This window comes from Macaca nemestrina, chromosome 16 (assembly GCF_043159975.1).
Source record: "Macaca nemestrina isolate mMacNem1 chromosome 16, mMacNem.hap1, whole genome shotgun sequence".
In the NCBI taxonomy this organism is placed as follows: Eukaryota; Metazoa; Chordata; class Mammalia; order Primates; family Cercopithecidae; genus Macaca; species Macaca nemestrina.
The window spans coordinates 207,301-229,584 of NC_092140.1; the positions used below are offsets into that span (position 1 = coordinate 207,301).

At 56.5% G+C, this 22,284-nt stretch overlaps 1 protein-coding gene across 4 annotated transcripts in view; it reads left to right on the forward strand.

Moving 5' to 3' along the window:
• The window catches only part of LOC105485231 (RAS p21 protein activator 3), a 124,104-nt gene that overhangs the window by 17,224 nt on the left and 84,596 nt on the right, over positions 1–22,284 (forward strand). The window contains exon 1 of one of the 4 annotated variants that reach the window (XM_071080972.1): positions 9,289–9,307. The exons of 2 other annotated variants lie outside the window; for them this stretch is intronic. The gene's annotated coding sequence lies outside the window, so the exon portion shown is untranslated. Of the gene's footprint in view, positions 1–9,288; positions 9,308–15,582; positions 16,241–22,284 lie in introns of those variants that run through there. One more of the 4 variants, XM_011747469.3, reaches the window with a different exon arrangement.

The window sequence follows — 22,284 nt, forward strand, 5'->3', positions numbered from 1 at the left end:
GTTACCAACCCCTAACCTGGGGCTCGCCAAGCGGGGTCCCCGTAGCTGCGGCACCAGCATCCCTGGGCACGTGTGTGAAGTGCTCGTGGCAGGCCCCACCCCAGACCTCCAGAGCTGGGACTGGCGATCTCTTTCCACAGGCCCTGCAGAGAGTTCCCGTCCGGCTGAAATCTGAGACCCCTGGTCTACAGAGCGCGATTCTGTCTTCCTGCCGAGTGTCAGGAGCAGACCAGCCTCCCGAACAGTCACCTGCAGAGCTTCCGCTCCTTCAGGGAGGGCCCTGACGTTCTCGCGCTGGAAATCCTCCACCTGGCCAGGTTCCGGCTGCCCTGGACCCCCTGGATGACTCCGGGATTGAGGAGCAGACGCAGGGCTGCCTGGAGCTGGCCTCACCCTGGTGCCCTGCTCATGCCGTTTTTTGGTGACACCCACTCACAGTAGCCCGGCTGAGGGTTTTGTTCTCCTTCTCTTTGTTTGCTCTCACTAAATCCATCTGATTAAAATTAGCCTGGTGTGCCCTTGCCCCAGGTGCTGGAGGGGGTGCTGGGGGCCGCCGTTTCCAGGGAAAGGGAGAGACAGTGTCACTTACGGGACCGCACAAGGGCGAATGTGCCTTTTGCTTTTGTCTCTTCCGCTACAGCTCCCACCCTCGCCTGTTCCTTGGAATTAGGCAGGACGGAGTCTGTGCCTCCTTCACCGGCATAAACAGAAGCTATTTCAGTTGATGGACCCCAACCCCAACCAAGACACAGGATCCGATGAGCCTCTGGAAGCACCGTTTTTGCTCAGATAGCAGCCGGGGGTGTCCTAATTCCTGAGCAGAGGTGGAGGTTTGACACACTCTGCTTTACGCGTGAGGTTTTCTGAACCGCTTACGTAGCTAGAGGCTGTTCTGGAGAAGCCGAGATGGTCGTGGACATAGCTGCAAATACCAAGGCTGTCGGTGGACGTGGAGAGGTTGGGCTCTGTGTGACGCAGGAAGTGACGTTTCCCTCCTTAGAGGCTCAGCCCGTTAGAACTCAGCCTGCGGCTGGTGTGTGGCTCAGCCCGTTAGAACTCAGCCTGCGGCTGGTGTGTGGCTCAGCCCGTTAGAACTCAGCCTGCGGCTGGTGTGTGGCTCAGCCCGTTAGAACTCAGCCTGCGGCTGGTGTGTGGCTCAGCCCGTTAGAACTCAGCCTGCGGCTGGTGTGTGGCTCAGCCTGTTAGAACTCAGCCTGCGGCTGGTGTGTGGCTCAGCCCGTTAGAACTCAGCCTGCGGCTGGTTTGTGCCGTTCCATGTTGCAGTTTTAGGTTTTTTTTTTTACATCGAGCAGTCCTGGATTATGACAGGTTTTTTTTACATTGAGCAGTCCTGGATTAGGACAGGTTTTTTTTTACATTGAGCAGTCCTGGATTAGGACAGGTTTTTTTTACATTGAGCAGTCCTGGATTAGGACAGGTGTCTGGTGATGTCTTTCCCGACCGGAGTGTGGCTCAGTCCCCGGCCAGGGCCTCACTCTGCTGCCCCCGACCTGGGACACCGTGGCTCTGTCAGGAGGATTCTCACTGTCCAAGCAAGCACAGTCTGTGGTGTCAAACCTGCCGGTGTCTGGATGGGTGTGTTCTGGGGCTGTGAGGCTCCGGTCTGGGCCATGGGGACGCGGGAGGCTGAGCGGGTGAAGGCAGCTGTGACGTGTGTGTCACGCCCTGTGCGGGTGCCAGGAGGGGGCTGTCGGTCCTCACAGCAACCGGGAGAGGGAAGCTTGTTGTGTTTGTCTTGCTGATGAGGAAACGGCTCTGGGAGGGAAGTGCTTTGCCAGGCTCATGCTGGGCCACAGCTGCCTGCTGCTTTCCTGAGAAGCCGTGCAAGGAAGGTGGAGGCCGAGTGTGCGGACCCTGTCTTGTGTAGGGCCAGGGGTCACGCAGCTGTGCAGGGAAGCGGCCACAGGCACGGTGCTGTCCAGTGAGCGGGATTGTGTCCATTTCACCTGATTTCAGATTTGAGTTGAACGTAATGTTTGCATGCATGGGATGTTATCCTTTTGATGATTTTTTAATTACTTAAAATCTACCTTGCGGGCGTTATAGCATAGGGTTTGGTCGGGCCCGGGTCTGTCTCTGCCTGGTCCTGGCAGCCAGGTACCCCATGGACCCAGAGCGGGGATCCAGGTTCCAGGCCCTCCTGGGCACTGCTGAATTCTGTCCCACTGACTTTGATGTTTTATGTTTTATTCTGAGCATTTCTGTTTCTGTTGATTCACTATTTTTTTCTGGTTATAGAAGGAATAATTTTTCTTTTATCAGCCACCCAGGCTGCAGCCACGTGTGACTGGTCAGGTTCTGTGACAGGGAGAGGGCCTGGCCCGGAGGTCGGCGTCTCGCAGCTCTCAGTGGACTCCGCAGACACTCGTTGCCCTGAGGGTGCGGCTGTGGCGGCGTCTGTGGGTGGCTGAGGAGACGGGACGTTCACCGTTCACCAGGCAGTTGCGCCTCAAGGGTGTTCTGGGGGCTGCCTCGTGTCCCAGAGCTAGACCCACATGATGCTGAGCCTCGTGCCACTGCGAGACCACCCCCGGTCAAAGAGACCAGTCCCCTGCCCCGTGGCCCTGCACCAGCCCCGCCTCTGGTCTCTTTGGAAGCGACAGCGGGAGGAGGCTGCTCGCGGCATCTGGAGGCTCGAGGGCCCGGTCTCTGGGTGGCCACAGCCGTGGTGCAGCGGAAAGAGGAAGCGCTTAAGTCAGAGAGTCCTGGGCTCCAGTTTTGCCTTGACGTTTACATGGCTTTAAGAGAAAACAGCTCAGCCGCGCTTTTCTCCTCTCCGAAGCTCTTGTAGCTGATCTGTGTGGAGGATTAGCGAGGACCGTGTCCACCTCCGCAGCCCACCGTGTGGAGGATTAGCGAGGACCCCGTGTCCACCTCCGCAGCCCACCGTGTGGAGGATTAGCGAGGACCGTGTCCACCTCCGCAGCCCACCGTGTGGAGGATTAGCGAGGTCCCCGTGTCCACCTCCGCAGCCCACCAGCGGCGCTGAGTGTCGGGGTCGGTGTTTTTCTCACTTTCTTTTCAAGCTGTCGTTGGCTTGGGATTTTGTAAAAGGCAGCTGGGGTGTGGATTGGAGTGGAGCTCTAAGATGCTTGAGGCAAGAGGAGACCGTGAACAGGTCTGAGGCTTTGGACTGGGGACCACGCAGAGCAAACTAGCTGAGTTCGAGAAAGGCCTCAGTGCCTTGAAAGGCACCTGCTGTTTACACTTTTCTCAAGGCAGAGGCTTCACACGGTTGCTGTTCCACACAAGTGCCAAGCAAGGCCCTGGTGCGAGAGGCGTGGACGGAAAATGGAGCCTGAACGTCCTGTGACCGTCACGAAGCCGGTCGTGGTCGGCGGCCCGTGTGTGTCTGTCGGGCCAGGGCCCTGCTGCCTGCCCTCTGGCTTCAGGAATCCAGCTGGGGAGAAATGCTCGCTCTGAGTAGCCCTGGGCTTTTGACCCAGCTTGAGGTTGTAAACAGGCGGAGGGGGCTGAGTGCAGAGGTTTTGCTGTGACAGAGACCTGGGCCTGCCCTGGCGCCGCCCGCCCGGAGCCCACCACAGCCTCGCCCTCCGTCACCTGCCTGTCGCCGCCCGCCCGGAGCCCACCACAGCCTCGCCCTCCGTCACCTGCCTGTCGCCGCCCGCCCGGAGCCCACCACGGCCTCGCCCTCCGTCACCTGCCTGTCGCCGCCCGCCCGGAGCCCACCACGGCCTCGCCCTCCGTCACCTGCCTGTCGCCGCCCGCCCGGAGCCCACCACGGCCTCGCCCTCCGTCACCTGCCTGTCGCCGCCCGCCCGGAGCCCACCACGGCCTCGCCCTCCGTCACCTGCCGCCGCCCGCCCGGAGCCCACCACAGCCTCGCCCTCCGTCACCTGCGTGCTGCACGCGGCAGACTGAACTGCAGGACGCCTGTGTTGCCGCCAGTTCTGCTGTTTAGGAAAAACTCTCTGTGCTAAGTTGGATCTTCCTTGTGACTGATTCAGAGGAGCCACATTGTTACGGAAGAGCTGGGAACCAGACACAGGGTTCAGAGTGTCCTCGAGGTATCAGAAGAACTGCTGTAGAGCAGGCCGAGGGCTGTGTGATTGCCACACCCTCCGTGGGGCCCCGCTCTCGAGTTAGGCTCTGCCCAGCAGCCCAGTGACTCAGAAGGTGTGCACACGAGGTGTGAATTCCACCTTGCTCCGGCACCAAGAAAATAGCACCGTGGGCCGGGCGCGGTGGCTCAAGCCTGTAATCCCAGCACTTTGGGAGGCTGAGACAGGCGGATCACGAGGTCAGGAGATCGAGACCATCCTGGCTAACACGGTGAAACCCCGTCTCTACTAAAAAATACAAAAAATTAGCCGGGCGAGGTGGCGGGCACCTGTATTCCCAGCTACTCGGGAGGCTGAGGCAGGAGAATGGCGTAAACCCGGGAGGCGGAGCTTGCAGTGAGCTGAGATCGCGCCACCGCACTCCAGCCTGGGCGACAGAGCGAGACTCCGTCTCAAAAAAAAAAAAAAAGAAAATAGCACCGCGAGGATGGGATGTGGATGATGGACACGGGGTGACGGACAGGGGATGACAGACGCAGGGTGACGGACGCGGGGTGACGGGCAGGGGATGACAGACACCGGATGATGGATGGGGGATGACGGAGGATGATGGGTTGTGGGATGACGGACGCGGGGTGATGGACGGGGGATGACGGAGGATGACGGACGCGGGAGGATGACGGACGCGGGATGATGACGGAGGATGATGGATTGTGGGATGACGGATGCGGGGTGATGGATGCAGGGTGATGGACGCGGGGTGACGGACGTGGGGTGATGGATGGGGGATGACGGAGGATGATGGGTTGTGGGATGACAGGACTTCTCAGCGCTGGTTGCTCGTGCCTGGGGGTGGGAATTAGTGGGAAGAAGAAAGGCTCGGAGAGGTCCTTATCCAGTGGCCAGGAGCGGGGCTCAGGTTTTTCGTACAGTGTTCAGGGAATCCCACAGAACTCCTGGGGACGGCAGGGCCACCCCCACCGTGCCGGCGGGGAAGCAGGCGTGGAGAGGCTCAGCTTCTGAGGCAGCCGTGGGGAGTGGCACTCGGGCTGGCTCAGGTCCCGGGCCAGGCGAACTGATCCGTGTCAGCCTCTGGTTCTGAAACACTGAGCCTGGCTCCATTCTGAAAAGTGCAGCAGTAATTTGAGCCTTGTTCTGAATGGCCCCGCTGATTCATCCTGCTTTTGCAAGGACAGTGGCCTCTGCTTCCTCTGATCCTGGCAGCCTGGAACTTCCTTAGGGGACTGGGCGTGTGGATAGACATCGTGGGGGACGTTCTTTAAACTGGGGAAGGGGCTCCCCTAGACACAGTCGCTTCTAACAGGAACCTTCTAGAGCCTCACCCAGAGCAGAGTGGACACCGGCAGCAGCCCGGGTTCTGGGAAGCCCCGGCCGCCTGCCTGGGTCATCAGGGATGGGCCAGCCCCCAACCCTTGGGTAGGAAGAGCCCAGGCCTCAGACAGGACAGGCACCGGGGTGAGCAGACGGCTTCCCCTGCAGGAGGAGATGCAGCCGTTCAGAAGCAGACCTCCAGCGTGGGGAAATCAGACCCATGGTGTCAGGGTGCACGAAGGCCGGACACACAGGCCTGTCCCCTTCGAGGACCAGGACACGAAGTTGGAACACACAGGACACGTCCCTCGCAATGGTCAGGACAAAGGCAGGACACACAGGCCACGTCCCCCACAAGGGTCAGGACAAGGGCAGGACACAAGGCCACGTCCCCTGCGAGGGTCAGGACAAGGGCAGGACACAAGGCCACGTCCCCTGTGAAGACCAGGACACGAATGCGGGACACACAGGCCACGTCTGCTGTGAAGACCAGGACACGAATGCGGGACACACAGGCCACGTCCCCTGCGAGGACCAGGACACGAATGCGGGACACACAGGCCACGTCTGCTGTGAAGACCAGGACAAGAAAGCTGGACACACAGGCCACGTCCCCTGTGAAGACCAGGACACGAATGCGGGACACACAGGCCACGTCCCCTGTGAAGACCAGGACACGAATGCGGGACACACAGGTCGCGTCCCCTGTGAGGGTCAGGGTGCCCCGGGTCAAGGCTGGAGCCTGAACGCTGTCCGCAGACCGTGGCTGGATGGAGACCGCCATGTTGAAATGCTGTGCATCTGCTCCAGGTGTGGCCGTGTGGTGCAGAGAGGAGGTGTGGGCGTGCACACCAAGCCGTCCTCGTCCTCGCAGCTGCGGCTCTGGGCGGGGCTGACTGAGGGAGGGAACAAAGTTAACTTTTTCTACCTGGAGACTTCACTGGCTAGAATGAATATCTATTTCTTTGTAATTAAGGACATCTTGAAATACAGAAAAATAGTTTCCTTGTAAGGCTTTTAATTTTAAACACACGCAGAGCTTTCTGAAAGGGACGCCGTGTGTAGTTTGGTTTCTGTGGTTCATGTGCCTTCCATGTGCCTGGAGGATGGACAGATGGTTTTGTAATGTGTGTCATAGTTTGCACCCAGCTGGTTCAGGTGTTAAACTAAGAGCAATTAATAAAGCAAAGCAATGGTGGTCAGTTCAGACGGAGCCCAAGGCCCTCCCCACGCAGGGGGCTTATGCTCTGGAGTGGGCAGCGTGGTCTAAGTGGGACTTGTGTGTGAATTTCTACACCTACGCTAAGTAGAATGGGCATTTATTTGCAAAGCTCTGAATTACATTTTGTTTTTTATTTTATGTTTAAACTTAATTAGGACAAATTGCCATTATTGTTACATGTAATGAGTTGACTCTGTCAATATTTAATATAAACGAAGGAAATGTTGGCAAAAGAGAAATTAGACCTCACATTTTTATTTATAATAATCTCAAATGCTGTTACATTTGTAAGCATTTTTGTTGCTTTATAGATGTTTTAATTTTAAGTTTTCAAGAATGAGAAGTTGTCCCCACTGAAAGCCTAGCACGCCAACGTCTTTCTTTCAGTTTCTCTCCATTCTTATTTTGCCTCGTGGAGATACGGTGTGCGCACACATGTTCAATATTAAGCACACATCTGTGAACGCACCCAGGAAACGTTACACCCGTACGTTTCTACGTATTATTGAAAGTTCATCGGAAAAGACACCAGAGGCCGTGTGCTGCTCTGTGACGCGCCCATCAGAGGCTGTGACGCGCCCATCAGAGGCTGTGACCCATCCAGAGGTTTCCGTGCACCGCTCTGTGATCCCAAAACCCGGTCGTCCTCCTCCTCCCACCCAGTGCCTGCGATTTCCCGCCGTGGCCCCGCTGGAACGGCAGCTCTGCAGGGTCTTCGCCTGGCCAGGGTGGGTGCGAGGCGCTCTGTGTCAGAGTCTCGCGCTGCGGAATGCCTGTTTCCTTTTCCCCACGCTGATTCCTGCCACTGTGTAGCTTACCATAGTAGTTTTACAGCTAGCTGACTTCCTTAGGCCACTGGAATACTGATTTGTTCTCATGTCCTCTTAAAAATATTTTTCAAAGATGGAGAAGGCGTTGTAAATATGCCGTCATGGTCAGGTGTCGGGGAGGACGGACGGGCTGCGCAGAGCCTGCTCTGGTTTCTGTCATTTCCTGAACGCTGTGGGTCTGGTGCAGACACCAGTGCCTCCCATCCAGCCTCAGGCTGGGTGAAGTGAGGTGGAGGGAGCATCTGTTTGGTCAGTGCTGGCCCTGGACGTGCCTGTGGCCTTGTCGGGCAGGAGGCAGGCGAGGAGCTTCGATGCCCGGCGGTCCCTGTCCCTGTGCTGGAAGAGGGGGGCTGCCGGAGCTGCTCCTCCTTGGCTGAGGGCCTCCTGAGCCCTTTTCTCATGGGCGTCCCCTCCCAAAGCGGGGCTCCTCATAAATTTGGGGGTACAGAGCTCTGCAGCACTCCTTGGTGGAGTTGCCTCTGGAGAGCTCAGCTGTGGCTGTGAACCCGCCTACGCTTGCTGGTCACACGGCTGCCCAGTAAGCACCCCTTGGTGCAGGGTCCATGGCGCCTGGCATCTCAGAGGGTTGGCAGCTGCTGGGGATGAGGCTGGAGCCCAAGGATGGGGTGGGGCCTTGTGTGGGGGTCGTCCTCCCAGTCCCGGCCGTGCCCTCCACCCGGGAGAGCCCCATCTGCCGTTCTGAGGTGATGGCTTGGCCCCGGAGAACCTGCCCTGGCTGGGGGCCAGGCACGCACTCCATCTCCAGGGGATTCTGGGGCTTGGGGAGGTCAGAGTCTGTTGGAGGAGGGTGAGCCAATTGGCCAAAGGGTGTTTATGGCCCAAGGTGGAGGTTGGGCTGGTGGGGAGAGAGGAGGGGACGAGGGCCTGGGGGCCACCCTTCCTGTGAGGGCTGCTCCCCGGTGTTGGCGACGCTCAGGTGAGCGTGTGTGGGGAGGGGAGGGGGTGAGCATGTGTGGGGAGGGGAAGGGTAAGCGTGTGTGGGGAGGGGAGGGGTGAGCATGTGTGGGGAGGGCAGGGGTGAGGGTGTGTGGGCTGGGGAGGGGTGAGCGTGTGTGGGGAGGGCAGGGGTGAGCGTGTGTGGGGAGGGGAGGGGTGAGTGTGTGTGGGGAGGGCAGGGGTGAGGGTGTGTGGAGAGGGCAGGGGTGAGGGTGTGTGGACTCGGGAGGGGTGAGTGTGTGTGGGGAGGGGAGGGGTGAGCGTGTGTGGGGAGGGCAGGGGTGAGGGTGTGTGGGGAGGGCAGGGGTGAGGGTGTGTGGGGAGGGCAGGGGTGAGGGTGTGTGGACTCGGGAGGGGTGAGGGTGTGTGGGGAGGGCAGGGGTGAGGGTGTGTGGGGAGGGGAGGGGTGAGGGTGTGTGGACTCGGGAGGGGTGAGGGTGTGTGGGGAGGGCAGGGGTGAGCGTGTGTGGGGAGGGGAGGGGTGAGGGTGTATGGGGAGGGCAGGGGTGAGGGTGTGTGGGGAGGGCAGGGGTGAGGGTGTGTGGGGAGGGCAGGGGTGAGGGTGTGTGGACTCGGGAGGGGTAGCCCCCACTCCAGAACAGACACTGCACTGCAGCCTGCACTTGGAGTCTGATGCTCTCTCAGGCAGTCTTGTCCTGAGTCATAAATAAGAAAGGAAAAATCAAAGTTTGGATTTGCTATTTTCTCTTCTTCTGAAGTTGGCATTGAGTCGTCAAGTCTGGGCGGTGCAGGTTTCGACTGTGGTTCTCCGCAGGGCGGTTGACGAGAGGCTCTGTGGCCGGCCCACTAGGAGGGCATCAGATGCTTGCCCTGTAATTGCGCTGGGTGTGCCGGCCCCCGGAGTTCCCTCCACTGATGACAGGGTCAGGCAAAGAGGCTGGTTCCTGCTAGCTGCAGGTTTTGTGAGTACAGGTTGTGGGGTGCGGGTGTGGGTTGAGCCTCTGATCAGGGTGTGGTGGCGTCTCAGGCCACATTGCCAGTGGTGGGTGTCTGTGGCCGGGGCAGTGTGGACGCGTCTGTGGGTGTCTGTGGCCGGGGCGGCGTGGGCGCATCGTCTGTGGGTGTCTGTGGCTGGGGCGGCGTGGGCGCATCGTCTGTGGGTGTCTGTGGCTGGGGCGGCGTGGGCGCATCGTCTGTGGGTGTCTGTGGCTGGGGCGGTGTGGGCACATCGTCTGGGGATGTCTGTGGCTGGGGTGGCGTGGACGCATCGGGGGTGGTGGTGCTGTGGCCGGGGCAGCGTGGATGTGTTGTCTGTGGGTGTCTGTGGCCGGGGCGGTGTGGACGCACCATCGGTGGGTGTCTGTGGCCGGGGCGGCGTGGACACCTGGGGGGTGGTGGTGCTGTGGCCGGGGCGGTGTGGACGCACCATCGGTGGGTGTCTGTGGCCGGGGCGGCGTGGACGCATCGGGGGTGGTGGTGCTGAGCCGAGACTCCTTGGGGGCGTGGTTCTGTGTTCCCCGTTCCCCCATCCGGGAGCCGCCTGGCCTTCCCTTTGGATGTAGCGTGAGTCTGGGGTTCTCAGTGTTTTTTGTGCTTTGTGAGGGTGAGAGTTACCCCAGAGAGAACGTCAGGCTCTTCCAAGATACCCCAAAGGGCGAGGGCAGCCCTCACTGTGCTGAGGCTGACTGTGGTCTCTCGGGCATCTCTCCCAACTTGGGCCAGGTGCACAGTGGGGTAGGGCGAATGTGCACACATTTCTGACGGACTTGGGGGAGACCCTCTAGGTCCCCTTGAAGCACAGAGCCAGTGCACCTGGCTTCTCTGCCAAACACAGCAACAGTCACGGCCATCGGCCACAGCCACCTCCACGCCAGCCACAGCTGCATTTCTCCCCCGGGGCCGGCTGCACCAGAGCTGCCCACATCAGCGTCCTTGGCCAACAGCATCGCAGCCTCACTCTTATCACTCTCAGGGGTGAGTGAGCAGCAGGGGTGGCTTGGGTCAGGGCCCCCAACTCTGGGAGCCCAACTCTGGGAGCCCAACTCTGGGAGCCCACCTGCCCACCTGCCCACCTGCCTGGGGTGGTCTCAGGCCCCGTGTTGCCTTGTGGGTGGGTGGGCGGCACTGCTGACTGTGTCCGCGGCGATTATACAGATGACTTGGTCTTCCTGTCGTCCCCCAGCCCATGGGACTCCGGCCTCCACAGGCTTTGCCACCCTCCCCGGGGGTCAGGAAGCCCCAGAGTCCATAGGACAGAGGTCACCCTGGGGGCAGGCGAGGCAGGACGGGCAGTGATACTGTGGTCTTGGCCATGACACCACCTGGGGGGCTGCAGTCTGACTTCTGCCCCTGCCACTGGCCATGTGGCCTGCTTACCGCCCTGGGCCTCAGCGTCTTCTACAAAATGGGGTCGTGATGGTTCCTGAGAGTTTGTGTGTAGAGGGCAGTGCTGGCACAACGTGTCAGAGACGGGGCCCTTCGCACCTCCTGCCTGTCCCACGCAGCTGCACCAGGCTCCGGGGGAGGGTGGGACCTGAGCTTCGTTCTTCCTGTGGGAAGTGCTCTCACTCCCTCTCTGTCCCCCCCTGCCTCTGTCTCTCTGTCCCTCTCCCCCTCGCCATCTCTCTGTCTCCGTCTCTCTTTCTCTTCGCTCTCACTCTCCCCCAGCACAGGTCCCACCGTCTGGTTCGGTGTCCGCTGCTCTGCCGCTGTGTGGGCTCCCGGCTGGGGCTCTGCTCTGCTTCTCAGCCCGCTGCCTGCCCGCTGCCGCCTACTGCCCACCTGCCGCCCGCCCACCGCCCGCCCGCTCCTGTGCGTCACAGCCCCCGTCTCTCTGTTTTCTGGCACTGGAAGAAGACACTCTTTTAAAGACAGTCCTGTGACTCACGCCCAAAGGGAGGTCATTTGCATGTGCACAGCTGTCTGCAGTCTGGGGGCCTCTGCTCGAGGCTGGGGGCTGTGTGTCGGGCAGGTTCCTTCGGTGCTGCGTACGGGGTCTTTCACCCTGCAGACATCGCTGTGGGGTCTTTGGGAACTGAGACCCCTGCTCCCCACTTTCTGATGAGAGGCCCGGTGTGTCTTTATGCCGTGGTCCGGGGCGAGTCGGTCTCCTCGGGCCGTGGTCCGGGGCGAATGATTTGCCACATTTCCTGGGAATGCCATTTTCCATGTGCTTTCCAGACACCCCTGCCTTGGCCCACTTTGGAATCCAGCAGGTGACTTCAGGGCCCACAGCCCTCTCACGTCCACCCCTAGAACCCCGGGTGCACCCACAGCAGTCAAGGGAAACACTTAGAAACTGCCTTCCTCCCCGGAAGGGTTCCAGTTTCACCTCTGGGGCTGTTCGGGTTTTGTGCATTTCACTGCTGGCTTCACTGTTTTACCAACAGGGGTGACTTGGAAACAAGGACAGCCGAGCTGTTTGCTGAGGAAAGCCTGGATCTCCAGCATGCAGCGCCGGCTGGGGCCCCTGGCATGGGTCAGGGTCGGGATCAGGCCCCTCCGGGTTCGGACTGTCCATGGGGTGGTGCTTAGACGCTGTCTCCGGGCGGGGCCCAGCACCAGCAGTGACTGGTGACTCTCGGCCCTGAGGGGCTCATCCTCCCTCTGTCCTTCCTGTAGACGTGCTGGCCCCTGGTGGGCTGTGGGAGTCCTGGTTGGGGGTAGACCTCGTTGGGCAGCAGAGCCCCCTCCTAGCGCATGACCCAGGGGTCTGCTTACGTTCCTCTCCCTCTGAAATTCCCTGGTTCTTCAGTTTGGGTCCCTTTTTCTGGGCCTCTCTGACTTGTCCGTAACAGAAGTGCGGAGAGGTTTGGTGGCTGCCGTTGGCCGGGATGCAGGCCTGCAGGACCCTACCTTGCTGGTGACTGCACCGGCCATCCGTGTGGGTGGGGAGCCCCCGTCCCCCCACCCCTGGCTGCTCCCCAGGCCCCTGGGCGTGTCCAGCCTGACACAGGTGATGCTCACCCCCTCACCTGCGGTTTCAGTCACCTGTGGTCAGCCATGGTCCAAACTGTTAAATGGAAAATTCTAAAACTAAGCGATTTCTGAGTTTTAAATCGTGTGGTGTTCTGTGTAGCGGCTGAGGCCCCGTGGTCCGCCTGTCAGTCACCTCGCAGCCTCTCCAGGTGGTGAGAACACAGACGCACGGGGTCCGGGCTCCACGGCTTCAGGCGTCCCTGGGGCCTTGGAGCGTTTCTCGAAGGGTACACAGTTCCCAAACGGTGGGACGTCTAAGCAGGTCCGGCCAGCAGAGAGACCGAAACAGCCTGGGATTTTCCGAGTTGAGGCTGTTTCCCCGGGTGTCCTGGTGTGGGATGTGCTTTCTGGCATTTTCCACGGAAGCCACGTCAGCCGCCTTCTCCCAGCTGCCAGGGCCGGCTGCCGCACTTGTCTTGGAGGTGGTTTCCAGAACAAACTTCCAGGCAGCGTGGGGCGCAGTGCAGGGGCACCGGGCCCGGATGGGGGTCCCTGGCTGCTCTGAGCATCACGTCCTCTGCCCGACAGAGCCCTGTCCCCAGGACTTTCCTCCCCTTTCCAGGCCATGCAGGTGGGCGGCCCCTGGTGCTCTGCACAAAAGTCTAAAACTCTCCTTTCAGTGTGCGTGGAGGCTGCTGTGCACCCCACGGCCGAAGCTCTGAGGGTGCCCGGGACGTAGTGGGGAGGGTCAGGGCCGAGGCGGTGCTGGCACAGAGGCACTGCTGGCCGGGGCGGGGCGGAGTCAGAGCTGCGTCTCCTGCAAGCTCCTCCGTTCACCATTCAGTGTCTTCCCGTGGCGCGGTTTGGAAAGCCTCGCTGTGTTCGGCTGTGTCCGTGTTCGGCTGTGTCCGTGTTCGGCTGTGTCCGTGTTTGGCTGTGTCCATGTTTGGCTGTGTCCGTGTGGTGTCTCCGCCCTGGCCTGCCACTCTCCAGGGCAGACGCTTTGCAAACCTGCCATTTTTCTTGCTTAGTTAGGACAATAGTTTTTAAACAGCATTAGAGTTAAGGAGATAAAACTCTGTGTTTGAGCATCGAGCAGAGCACATGGGGGCTGCAGGGGGCTGTGGGGGCTACAGGGGCGCTGCAGGGGCTACAGGGAGGCTGTGGGGGCTACAGGGGCGCTGCAGGGGCTACAGGGAGGCTGTGGGGGCTGCCGTGGGGACTGCGAGGGGGGCTGCAGGGGCTATAGGGGGCTGTGGGGGGCTGCTGTGGCTACGTGGGGGCTGCAGGGGGCTGTAGGGGGCTGTGGGGGGGCTGCAGGGGCTACAGGGGGGCTGTGGGGGGCTGCAGGGGGCTGTGAGGGGCTGCAGGGGGCTGCAAGGGGGGCTGCAGGGGCTATGGGGGGCTGTGGGGGGCTGCTGTGGGTACAGGAGGGCTGTGGGGGCTACAGGGGGGCTATGGGGTGCTGTGGGGGGCTGCAGGGGCTGCGAGGGGTCTGCAGGGGCTACAGGGAGGCTGTGGGGGGCTGTGGGGGGCTGCTGTGGGGCTGCGGGGCAGGGGTACTGTGGGGGCTGCATCCCAGGCGCTGACCCTGCATTTGGACCAATTTTAAACAGAGCCTTGCTTAGGTCCCAGGCAGGGAGGGAAAGGAGGGAGACGCGCTGTGAACGCAGGTCTGAGAAGCGCTGACCGGCGGCGTGAGTCATTCCCAGACACCCCGGGGAATCCAAATGTGCCTGGAAAGGGAGAGGCAGTCACCCTCCCTCCCGACCCACAAGACACCTATTTCTGTACCGCCTGGGGTGATGGAGGCCTGGGAGGGGCTGCCGCCCCGCATGTCCCCGGCCTCGGGCCTCAGCAGCTGCCTGTGGGTTGGGAGCGTCTGTTGTGCTTCCGCCTCTGACCTTCGCTGCTGTTCTGACCTTGAGGAGAGGAGGGGTGGGTGGGGGGCTCCGGGGGCCGGGCCCTGACTGCTGTGGGTCTGGCTTCAGTGGGTGTTGCTGTCTTCTTGCCTGTGGTAGCCCAGAGCTCTGTTAAAATAAATTTCAGAGCTTTTATTTCTTCATTCTTTAAACCCCTTCTGAGGTCCTTCCCCAGCCCTTGTGGCTTCCACTACCTCTCTCCTTGCTGTCTGGGACATCCCACGGGGCTCCTGCTTCCCTGGGTCTGGGCTGGTCTCTCCTCTGGACACTCAGCCGGCCTCTACGCCCCTTGCCCCTCCCGCCTCCCCTCATCCCGGCCGTGGGGTTTCCCACATCTCGATGGGAGGGGGCCGGCCAGCCCGAGTCCACACATACCCTTCATGTCCTGACCCCAGCCCACCAGGTCTCAGGGCTGCAGCCCTGCTGTACTTTCATGTTTGCCTCAGACCCGGCCTGGGTGCCTCAGCCCTGCTGAACTTTTCGCCTGTTCGTGTCCCCCGTGGCTCTGGTGCAGACCCCTGGGTGTCGCTGGTGTGAGGCCTGGCTGGGCACGCGGACCCTGGGATCCTCATCGTCTGCTGACCTGCACCTGGGTCCCTGTTGCCTCGCCCACCTGTCCTCTCAACTCTGCCCCCAAGGTAGAGGGCGTGGCCTCCGTGTGATTTTTTTCCTGCTGTCTTGGCTGGGCCTGGCTGGTCACCGTCACTGATGAGCTGTTGACCACAGGCTGCCCGCTGTAGCCCTGTGTGCTGTGCCTTTCACCGGCCGCTGTGCTCCCCTGCAGCCCCCAGATTGGGGTTTGGGCCCCAGGGTCCACTTGGGCCTCTCTGCGCTGGTGGCCGGCCTGGGCCTGGACCGGGGCTGCAGCCCCTCAGCCTGCTCAGCCGAGGGCCGAGAGCTGCCTTTGTCTGAGGTCTCCATCTGGGCCCGCTTTGTTCCCAGGGGTCTCCGTCTCTCGCTGGTGGTCTCCCTGGAGCCCCTGCGGCGGAGCCCTGGCCATCTGCACTGCTGCAAGGCGTGTACAGGTTCACGAATGAGACAAGACCCCATGGTGGGGTCTTGAGACCCAGGCGGGGTCTTCCTGACTCATCCGCTCCGCATAGGCTGCGTCCCCTGTCCTGTCTGCTGCCCACTCTCTCCCGCCACTCACCCCAGAAACCTGCCCATCAGCTCCCGTCTCGGCATCTGCATCTGGGCAACGGTGTGGCCCTGCAGAGGGCAGCCGTTCTGTAAGGTGGAATGGGACGAGGAGACGGACGGCAGCCTTTGTGGCCGGGCACTTCCGTTCTCCCTGTGATCGCTGCTTCACGTAACTGCTCTCTCCTGGGAAGTGGAACTCAGAGGGCGTTTAGATGCTTGCAGGAAGGTACTTCTGGTGGGATTTTCAGGCTGCATCATTCCTTTCTTTGAGAAACGCCCTGAGGCATCTATTTGCTGCCTGCCTCATTGCTGTGATGTTCTGCCTCACGTAGCAGCGACAGCGTCTTTTGGACCCGTTGCCCTGAATTGGGAATGGGATGGACGTTCGGGTGTTTGTGCCTGGCGCCCTGTGGGGATGCACACAGCATGGCCAGGCAGGTTGCCGGCTGCTTGTAGACTTGCGGCTTTTCAGGACACACTGGCACCTGCCGTCTGATCTTACCTGCAGGGTATTTTATTGCTCAGTTAACTGAAGCAGAGATGAGTGACAGTTCTCAGACCACCCCGGCCTCTGGCCTCTGGACGTTCCTGTTAGCTCTAAAGATGCTCCTTTGAACAGCCGGTGTCTGCTGAGAACCGCTCGGTCCGGGAGGGACGTGGACACGCAGACGCAGTGCTGCACCTGGCGGAAGGGGACGCGCCACAGCCTCAGTGAAACTGTGACGCCTTGGACACTCGGGGACAGGTGCGGTGGCTTTGGGGGTGATCTGGGAGCCTCGCGGAGGAGGAGACTTTGAGCGTGGCCTGGCACACGGGAAGGATGGAGACGCGAAGGAGGGCCCTGCAGGCGGAGAGAACACATGTACAAAGGTGCCCACGTTGGCAAACACGGAGTGCGTTTGGCTGCGGTGTAGGGTGAGTACGTCCAATCACTGGACGCAGATGGACATTGCTTGTGGGGGCTCCAGAGCCTGGCCGAAGGGTCAGTGCTTCATTCGGTGGGTGCTGCTGAGTGCTTTGGGGGAGGAGGGGGGAAGGGTGGTCCTAACTGTGGTGGAGACCGCCCCGCTGGTCAGTGTGGTGCTACAGTATTTAGAGAACAGACAGGGAAGGCGTTTGGGAAATGGGCCATTTGGCTGGAAAGGAGCAGTTGTTCCCATCGGAGCCATCGAGCTATTCCAGGCTGGAATAGTCTGAATCACGAAGGAGGGTGAGTCGTACCCAGGACACGGATGGTTGACCAGAGCTCACACTCTGCGAACTGTCCCAACTGGGGTCCCCGGGACTGAACACTGTGAGAAGGTGGCTTTAAGCAGGAGGTCGGCTCGATGATGGGCCTCTGAGCTGAGGCAATGCACAGGGTTCTGAGCCGGGGGTGCAGAGCCACTGAGTGTCGGAGAACGGCCGAGATGCTATTCGGGTGACAGTGAGAAAAGCGTTTTTCCAGAGGAGGCGTGGGCCGCTGAGCAGCTCTCAGACCCGAGCCTGCGTCAGGGTCACCCAGCATTTTCAAGCACGTGGACTCCCAGGTAGCCCGCCGGGGTGGGCCTGTGCACCCCCTTCCCAGCACACCGATGCCGCCCAGGGCCACCCGGAGAGCACCCCCTTCCCGGACACCGATGCCGCCCAGGGCCACCCGGAGAGCACCCCCTTCCCGGACACCGATGCCGCCCAGGGCCACCCGGAGAGCACCCCCTTCCGGGCACACTGATGCCGCCCAGGGCCACCTGGAGAGCACCCCCTTCTGGGCACACTGATGCCGCCCAGGGCCACCTGGAGAGCACCCCCTTCCGGGCACACTGATGCCACCCAGGGCCACCCGGAGAGCACCCCCTTCCCGGACACCGATGCCGCCCAGGGCCACCCGGAGAGCACCCCCTTCGCGGACACCGATGCCGCCCAGGGCCACCCGGAGAGCCACGGGATGAGGGCTTCACTTAGTTGCTTGGTTTGTAGAAGTTCACAGAACCTGGTGTTGAAACTCTCTTGGCATACAGAGAGGAGAGGCTGGATTCTAGCTGTGAACTTTCACCGTAAAGTAACAAAGTGTGTTTCACAAATGAAAACAGCATTTTTGCACGGGTGAAAACTCTCTAGGCCTTTGCTTAGAGCCTTTCCCTGTAGGCAGATTTTGCCAATCGTGGTGTGAAAAATTAACTTGGATTAGCTTGCAGTGCCAAAGAGAATTGTGGTTTCGTGTCATAATTGCTCTGCCCCCACAGACTCCGCTGAGTCAAGTGAACACAATAGCTTAACTTTTACTGGATTAGAAAGGGAGACAGAACTCAGGATTGGACTTGTTTGCTCAAATCACAGAATTGTGGAGTTGGAAGGAGACCCAGGGTCACCTGAGGCCCAGCCACTGAGCTTACAGATGGGGAAACTGAGGCCTGGAGAGGTTGGATGAGTTGCCCCAAGCCACCTGGTTTGTGGAAACAGCCGGGCCCATCATCCTGACCCTCGGAGTGTCTCTCTGGAGCCTTGCCTGCTGCCTGAGCTGTTCGGTGACTTGTGAGTGTGAGTGGACGCGTGTGAAGGTGTGTGCATGACATAAACAGGTCTCTCTTAATCAGCCACAGGAAGGAGTGAAGCCCTGAGTCTATAGCATGGAAGAATCTAGAAAACATGAGGCTGCCTCAAGGAAGCCAGGTGCAGGAGGCCACATGTGATCCCCTTTCTGTGAGATGTTCAGGACGGGCAAATCGGTAGCGATAGAGGGTGGATCCGTGGATGCCAGGGACTGTGGGGAGGGCGGCGGGACTGGGAATGGGTATGGGGCTTCTTTTTCGGGTAATGAAAATTCTTTGGAGTTAGTGGTGATGGTTTTATAACTCTGTGAATATACTAAAAACCACTGAATTGTACACTTTAAAAGGGTGAATTGTATGATATGTGAATTACATCTCAATAAAAAATAATTGCAAAAAATTACTAAAAAGCCCCAAATTATTCACCAATGGAGGATGATAGGTAGCCAAGCCATTATTTGAAAACCCAGTAAATAAAAGGGAATAATCAAGCATTTATCCCGACTTTCCTGTGTGAACTTCACTAATGGATTACTAAATAGTAAATTCCTCTTACAAAATTATTTCATTTCATGAACTAAAATGAAAGGTAGAATGTCATCATCTTTCACCCCCTACTAGAGTAGCAGATGTAGGTACATAGTGTATGGCTCTGTTGATCTGAGCTGTAAGAATAGGGTGACTCTAGAACTCTGAAGAGTGCTAAGCTTTGGGTGGGGCGGGACGTGAGAGGACATTCTGGAGTCAGGGAGCCTGTGCCTCGGTCTGGGTGCCGACTGTGTGGCTGTGCACATGTGTAAACATGTTGAGCTCTATTTACTGAGTGTATATTATAGCCCCAAAAATGCATAAATAAAAATAATATAATTAAATATAAGCTCTAAAAGAAGTATTTATTTATTCCCTTTCTTATTCCAAAAAAGGATGTCAGGTAGAATGTGATGCGTATGTACTAAACACATTCACATTTACCAATGTTGCTTCTATCAATACTTAGGTAACCATGTTTTTTTTAAGTTGTAAAATACACACAACATGAAATTCAGCATTTTAAGAATTTTAAAGTGTACGATTCAGTGGCATTTAGCATATTTACAACGCTGTGCAGCCATCATCCCTCTCTAGTTTCAACACTTTGTAAGCACCAGAAGAACATCCTTTAATCACTTCCCATCCCCTGGCAACCGCTAATGGCGCATCACATTTTATCAGTTCGTGTGTTGATGGACGTTTGTGTTGTTTTCACCTTTTTTGACTATTGTGAATAGTGCTGCTATGAACATCCGTGTATGTTTTTGTTTGCACACCAGTTTTCAATTCTTTCGAGTATATACCTAGGAGTGAAATTGGTAGATCATATGGTAATGCTATGTTTAGTTTATTGAGTGGTAGAATTGAAAGTAACCTGCTTATATTTCCCACAACAACAATAATTCCGTACCTATCACAGTCTAAAGTCTCTCTGTGGGACCCTTGGGATTCAGACTCATCATCACCCACAAGCACCAGAACATTCAGGCAAATGTGACCTTACGAAATGGATAAAATAAGGTGCGAGAGACTGGCCGTAACATAACGATGGAGATGTGTGATCTCTCAGACAAATAATTCAAAATAGCTGTTTTCAGGAAGCTCAATGAACTTCAAGAAAACAGAGAATGAATTTACACATTTATCAGAGAAAGTTAACAGATTGAAGTAACAGAAAACAATCAAATGGAAATCTTAGAGCAGAAAAATACAATGAATGAAATGGAAAAATGAAAGAGAGTATTAGTAGCAGAACTTATCAAACAGAAAGAAGAATCAGTGAGCTCAAAGACAGAGTATTTGAAAATACACAGAGAAGAAAAAACAAAAAATGAAAAGAAATGAAGAAAGCTTACAAGATCTATGGGACAACATCAAAAGAGCAAATATTCAAGCTTTCAGAGTTAAAAAGGGAATTGAGAAAAACAAGCAGAAGAAAACTTATTCAAATAAGCAACAGAAAACTTTCCAACCTGGAGAAAGATATAAATATTCAGGTACAAGAAGGTCAAAGGTCACCAATCAGATTCAACCCAAATAAGAATACTCTAAGATATACGGTAATCAAAAAACTCTCAAAGATCAAAGACAAAGAGATGACATCAAAAGCAGCAAGAGAAAAGCAGCAAATAACATTTCGGGGAGATCCAGTATTCCTGGCAGCAACTTCTCAGCAGAAACCTTTAGGCCAGGAGGGAGCAGGATGATATATGCAGAGCGCTAAAGGAAAGCAATTGTCAACTAAAAATGGTGTACCCAGCAAAGCTGTCACTCAGAAATGAAGGAGAGATGGCGGCTTTCTCAGACAAAAGCTGAGGAGACTCATCACTACCAGCCTGTCCTACAAGAAGCCCTACAGGGAGTTCTTCAAACCAAAGGAACAGGATGCTAATGTGATTGTCATACTAATACTGTAATTATGGTGTGTAAACCACTTCTACCTTTTGTAAGAAGAATGAAAGACACAATTAATAAATAATAACCACAACAGTTAAGAGATAGGCAATATCAAAATATAAATTGTGACACCAAAAATTCAAAATATGGGAGGAGAAGGGAGTTAATGTGTATAGGCTTTTGTTTGTCTCTTTTTTTTTTTACAATCAAAGGTAAGTTGGTATCAGTTTTAATAACTTGTTATAACTATAGAATGTTTTTTGTAAGCCTCATGAGGCCTACAAAAGGAGGTCAATTCAGCAAGGGGATATAACAATAGTAAATATATATGCACCCAGTACCAGAGCACCCCGATATATATAAAATAGATATTAATAGATCTAAAGAGAGAGGCAGACTGTAATACAACAATAGTAGGGGACTTCACACCCCACTTTCAGCAAAGGGAAGGTCATCTAGGCAGAAAAATCAACAAGAAACATTGGAGTTAAACTATACTCTAGGCAAAAAGAGCCTGACAAACATTTACAGAATATTTCATCCAACGGCTGCAGAATACACATTATTCTCATTGGCTAGTGGAACATTCTCCAGGATAGACCATAGGTTAGCTCACAGAACAGTCTCAAAAAATAAAAAATGTCGAAATTATATCAAGTCTCTTTTCTCACCACAATAAAAAAAACTAGAAACCATAACAAGAGGAACTTTGGAAACTATGTAAACACATGGAAATTAAACAACATGCTCCCGAATGACCGGTGGGTCAGGGAAGAAATGAAGAAGGAAATTTTAAAATTTCTTGAAACAAATGAAAATGGAAACATAACATACCAAAACCTATGGGATACAGCAGAAGCAGTGCGAAGAGGTAAGTTTATAGCAATGAATGCCTATGTCATAAAAGTAGAAAGACTTCAAGTAAACAACCTAGTGATGCAAGGAACTGGAAAAGCAAGAAACCAAACCCCAAATTAGTAGAAGGAAAGAAATAACAAAGATCTGAGCAGAAATGAATGAAATTGAGACAAAAAAGACAAAAGATCGACAAAATGAAAAGTCGATTTTTTTTGAAAAGATAAAATTGACAAAGCTCTAGCTACATTAAGAAAAAAAAGATAAGACCTAAATAGATAAAATCAAGGATGGAAAAGGAAACAGTATAACTGATAGCACAGAAGTACAAAGGCTCACTAGAAACTATTATGAACAACTGTATACCAACACATTAGAAAACCTAGAGAAATTTTATAAATTCCTGGACACATACAACCTACCAAGATGGAGCCGTAAAGAAGCAGTACCTGAACAGACCAGTAAGTATTGAAGTAGAAATCAACAAAAAATCTCCCGGCAAAGAAGAGCCCAGGCCCTGGTGGATTCACTGCTGAATTTGTTCAGACATTTCAAGAACGGATACAAATTATACTCAAACTAATCCAAACAAATAGAGAGAAGGGGGACACTTCCAAACTCAAGCAATGAGGTTAGTGTTACCTGACACCCAAACCAGACCAGGACACAACACAAAAAACTACAGGCCAATGTCCCTGATGAACACGGACACAAAAGTCCTCAGCAAGACACCAGCAAGCAGATGCCAGCGGCACATTAGAAAGACCATTCAGTGTGACAGGTGGGACTCATCCAGGAATGCTCCCAGTCAAAGAATGGCAATCTCTGGGTGGGGGTCCAGGCATTGTCCTGTGAGCTCTCCTGTGTGTGCAGCCGGTGTGGGTGTGAGGTCCTGTGTGTGTAGCCGGTGAGTGTGGGTGTGAGGTCCTGTGTGTGCAGCCAGTGAGTGCGGGTGTGAGGTCCTGTGTGTGCAGCCGGTGAGTGTGGGTGTGAGGTCCTGTGTGTGCAGCCGGTGTGGGTGTGGGTGTGAGGTCCTGTGTGTGTAGCCGGTGTGGGTGTGAGGTCCTGTGTGTGCAGCCGGTGTAGGTGAGGGGTCCTGTGTGTGCAGCCGGTGTGGGTGTGGGTGCGAGGTCCTGTGTGTGCAGCCGG